Source organism: Phacochoerus africanus, chromosome 7 (genome assembly GCF_016906955.1).
Source record: "Phacochoerus africanus isolate WHEZ1 chromosome 7, ROS_Pafr_v1, whole genome shotgun sequence".
Lineage (NCBI taxonomy): Eukaryota > Metazoa > Chordata > Mammalia > Artiodactyla > Suidae > Phacochoerus > Phacochoerus africanus.
Window position 1 is genome coordinate 63549174 of NC_062550.1, and position 5168 is coordinate 63554341.

A 5168-nucleotide genomic window follows, 5' to 3' on the forward strand; every position below is an offset into this window, starting at 1 on the left:
CTACATCACAGCTCACAGCAACGCTGGATCCTTAACCCACTAAGTGAGGTAAGAGATTGAACCTGCATCCTCATGGATCCTAGTTGGGTTTGTTACCGCTGAGCCATGACTGGAATTCCTAAAGAAAAATTTAAACCAGCAAAATGGTTTACGGCTTTTGTTGTTGTTGTTGTTGTTGTTGTTGTTGTTGTTGTTGTTGCTATTTCTTGGGCCGCTCCCGCGGCATATGGAGGTTCCCAGGCTAGGGGTTGAATCGGAGCTGTAGCCACCGGCCTACGCCAGAGCCACAGCAACTCGGGATCCGAGCCGCATCTGCAACCTACACCACAGCTGACGGCAACGTCGGATCGTTAACCCACTGAGCAAGGGCAGGGACCGAACCCGCAACCTCATGGTTCCTGGTCGGATTCGTTAACCACTGCGCCACGACAGGAACTCCCGGTTTTATGGCTTTTTTTAAAAAAACGTGTGAGTATACTGTTTGGAGGACAAAGAGGGAAAATGATGCTTTAAGAAGATTATCAGTTTTGTGGTTTAAAGAAACCCTCAACTAAAAAAGGTCACATATTAAAACTCATATTTAATTCATTGACTAAACAGAGATCTGTAATAAAACCTGGGGGTTTTTTTGGTTTATATGAGCTGTCACATCTTGTGGAAGGTAAAAGCGGGACCTTGCCCCATGACAGCTAAGATCCCCAGACAGGATGTACAGGCATCCATCACTTGGCCTCTGCCAATGTTCTTAGTGGGATTATCCCAACCTGGCCCACCTGGCCCAGAGTTGATCCCATAGACCAAGGTTAATGCGCCTCTCTCCCGTCATCCTCATAGGAGATTGAAGGAATTAACCAGAGGGCCAATGTATTGATTTACAAGGTGATCTATTCTTTTCCAATGACCAAAATGTATAGATTACTTATTTAGGGCACATTCTTACTAATTTAGGAAAAATTGGGAGCCTGGAAGTATAATCTGGAAGTTGCTTGGTGAATATGGAATCTGAAAAGAGGAGTGTGGTCACTGTTGTTTTTGTTGTTGCTATTTTGGAAGATATTTTTTTTGTCTTTTTTTTTTTTTTTTTTTTTTTCCTATTTCTTGGGCCGCTCCTGCGGCATATGGAGGTTCCCAGGCTAGGGGTCGAATCAGAGCTGTGGCCACTGGCCTGCGCCAGAGCCACAGCAACGCAGGATCTGAGCCGCGTCTGCAACCTACACCACAGCTCACGGCAACGCCGGATCGTTAACCCACTGAGCAAGCGCAGGGACCGAACCCGCAACCTCATGGTTCCTAGTCGGATTCGTTAACCACTGCGCCACGATGGGAACTCCTGGAAGATATTTTAAACTACTTTATTTTTATAAATTGAATATGAAATCTGTATTTCATATGAAAAAAATGAAAGTTGTTATTAGTTATCTATTATTGCATATTACCCCCAAATTTGGCAGCTTAAAATAACACATTTTTTAATCTACTAATTTACGTGGGTCAGGAATCTGGACACAGTTTGCCTGTATCCTCTGATTGGTAAGGCTGCAACCAAGGTGTCAGCCAGGGCTGGGGCCTCATCTGAAGCTTCAGCTGAGGTAGGATCTGCTTCCAAGCTCTCATGGTTGTTGTTGGAATTCAACTCATTAAGGGCTTTTGGTTTGAGGGCCGTATTATTCACTTTTTGTCATAAATCCTACACCTTCTTTTCTTGTGTTATCGGCAAGCATGGTCTTCATTCCATTGAAATGGTAAAATCCAGAACTCAGAGTGGGCTTGGGATGGCCTTTAGGCCTGTGGTTCTGAGTTATCCAGGCCTACCTATGGGAGGCACAGGAGTAATTTCTAGCCTGCTGATTTGATTCCGTGCTGGGTTTGGGGTGTACAGTGCTTGTCAGGCATTGTTTTCCTTCTCAAGAAAGGGGCACTGATGTATGGCAGGATTGAATTGGGTTCTGTTGGGTCTCAGGAAGTTTCTCCTGCTCAAATATTTCTCTTACTACAAGGTCAAAATGGCCTGTAAGCCAGAGCTTACTGTTCAACTCCAGCCCAACTCCTAGCCCAGGACGTTTGGAAGACTGTGTCACAAAACGATAGGTAAATTAGTTGTGTCCACTCTGATCAGAATTCAGCTGATGTACCTCCTCGTCATTTCTAGAGCTGAGCTGCATATTTCTCTGCAACCTGTAACGGTTTCTGAGTCACAACCATCATCTGTCTTGTAACCTGAATTTGACATGGATCGCCAACTTTGACCTGCAAACTGCCTACAGACTTAGAAAAAGAGTCCCTCTAGCTCCATGTGTCCTCCAATCACGTATTTTTGGGGCCTCAATGTGCCTGCTCTGGTCAGGGCCATTCTAGCCTACACTAGGCCTTTTTCAGTCATTTGCTGGAAACTGACTCTGGCAGGGGAGGGAATCCCTGATATGTAGCATTTACTGATTTCTGTGGTATCAATACTCCCATCATTGCTAACTAAAAGCTGATGACACTCAGCATGGAGTTGGGAGAAATGCACACAATTGGCCTTCCTCTGCAGCCAGCAATACGCCAGAGGCAGCATACCATTGTTTTGTGAGTTTTATACAAGGCACCCTCCACATAGAGGGATTAAGAAAAGTCTCCTTTCTGGGCAGACCTGTGCCATATATATGCCCTGGTGAGCAACAGCAGGTGCCCTTTCCTCTACACATGGTGGGTTGAAGGGAACATGGGCTCAATTTTAGACCGGCCCATTCTCCTGCTCAACTGGGTGCCTTTATGCAGTGCACCCATGGCTCAACTTTACACATCAGTCCTGGCTTTGATTCATGATACTCTGTAAGTAAGATGGATAGAATAAGGGAAAAGAGAACCAGGTTACCCAGCAGCCTGAAAACCTGCTTTATGCAGATGATAGGAATTTTGCCAGGTGGAACTTTAACTGATCTTAAAATCAGTCTAATTAATAGAAGGCTATTACTGCTAAAAAGAGCCTCTGGCTACACCATTCCAGAGACAGAGATTAATGATGCCCTAAAAAGACTTCAGAAACATGATACCTACAACACTACATATTTAGATTCCTGCCCATTAAATAAATATATTTACCCTTAGTAACATAAATCTTAACAACAGGCATATGTGAATATTTTAATGTAGTTCTTTACTACTTAAGAAGCAGTTTCTCATAACCCCTTTTTTACAGATGAGGAAGCAGGATGAGAGATTAAATAATTGAGTAACTCAGAAAATGGATACAAGACCAGTTCTTCTGCCTAAATCTCACTTTCTTCTTTTATGCTTATATAGACATATTTAGTAGTATAAACAGACAACTTGAGATATCTCTGGTGAAGATATTTTATTTTTCATAAAAATATAATTGTACAAGGCTCTTCAGAGAAAGAAAAATTCCTTCAGTGTCCCCAAATACCATGTGGTCTAGTAGTAATTTCCCCCTTTTAAAACTAAAAATTTAATTGATAATAAGCAAGTGACTTATAATGAAATGTCACATTTGTTTTTAAATTTTATTTGCTTTTATTTTAACTAAAAGTTCAGTTTAAACCTATGCTTTTTTTAATGAGCCAAATCAAGCCTATCACAATTCAAAGATGACAATATAAAATGCTAAATGGTGATGCTGATAAATACTGTCAATTAGCTGGAAACAGTGATATGAATTTGCTGCAGCGAGACAGATTCTGATTTAGATATATTAGATTTCAGATAAAATAGAGACAAAAATTTTTAAGAACTTCAACTAAAACTTGACCTAGTCAAACTTATTCCATATTATACTCAGTTGCTCTAATTTACAGCAGGTCTATGCTAAATTAATGACAGAATATGATTGGTCTAAATACATAAATATATTTCCCCCCTTACTTTCCTTTCTTTGGAAAAAAAAAAAAGGAAACATTACTCTGTCTACTCAGAGAGCAAGGAGAACAGCAGAACAGGGCCAGGGGCACTGAGCTCACTGACTCTCCCATCCTCCTGTGTCCTCTCTCAGCTGTGTTGTCCTTATAGGTAAGTGAGAGATGCTAGGATTTCAGTGTGATGCCCTGTCACTGGAATGGGGGAAGAAATGCTCAAGCTGTTTTCATCAGTGATGTTTATTAACATGCTTCAAGTGGCCAAAGCGTGCAGCTAGCACAATACCTAAAGCAATCTTAACATTCCTTTTTAAGACCAAGGAACTTTCTCTTGGTCTCATCTACTCCAAATACCAAATAGATAGGTTCAGGAATAAACTCAAATAAATTGTAATTTACTTCCATCTAAAATTACACATTCTCTACCTGAGGATAAAGTCGCTGCTTTTATAAAGGTGCTGGGCAGGGGGTGGGGGTGGGGGAGTAGCTCAAATGAGCCTGTAATTTGAAATCACAACCAAAGAAGAAACACTTCAAGCACAATGGAGACATTCCATTGAAGAGCCACATTCATTTGGAATGTTTGCTTTGAAAACAACTCTTCTGAGGAATTCAAAAGATACTGAACAAAGCAACACAGAGTAAGTCTTGGGTTGTTTTGCAAAATAAAAATATACATTTGAGTAGACCAGATGGCAAAAACATACCCATTAAAATCTGGACATTATATCTAAAACACTTAAATTCTGAAGGCCTGAATATTAACAATCTTTAACCTATCTACATTTGTGACTGTAAAAACACATTAAATACCCTTAAAGCCCCCAGTCCTCCAAAACACAGAGAGACCCAACAGACTGGGCTAGTGGTTTATCAGTCGTCACGCAAAACTAGACTAAAGATCTGAATCTGTGACCTAAGCACAACAGATCTTTAGGAACTCAGGCTAAGGGGAGGCACTTAATTCTAACACATGGCCTAAGAAGAAGGGGAAGTACCCTGTCACCTGAAACTACGTGGTCCATCTCCTGTTCCACCTCATAGACAATCTAGACTATGATGCCTCCTCTTAAACTGCTATTTCATAACACAACATATTTTGTTTGGAAGCCAAATGTTTGCTTCATTAGCACAAAGGAAAATTATAATTTAGCAGCAACAGAGAACACAACTCCTGATTCAACTATGGGAAAGAGAAAAGAGTGATAAAGTGTCTCAACGGGGAAATCGAAAGATTCCCAGGTCTGAGTGTATCATATTATGAGCGTGGATCCTCAGCCATCACTCCATTTGGCAGCCAGGAAGAAAGCAAAA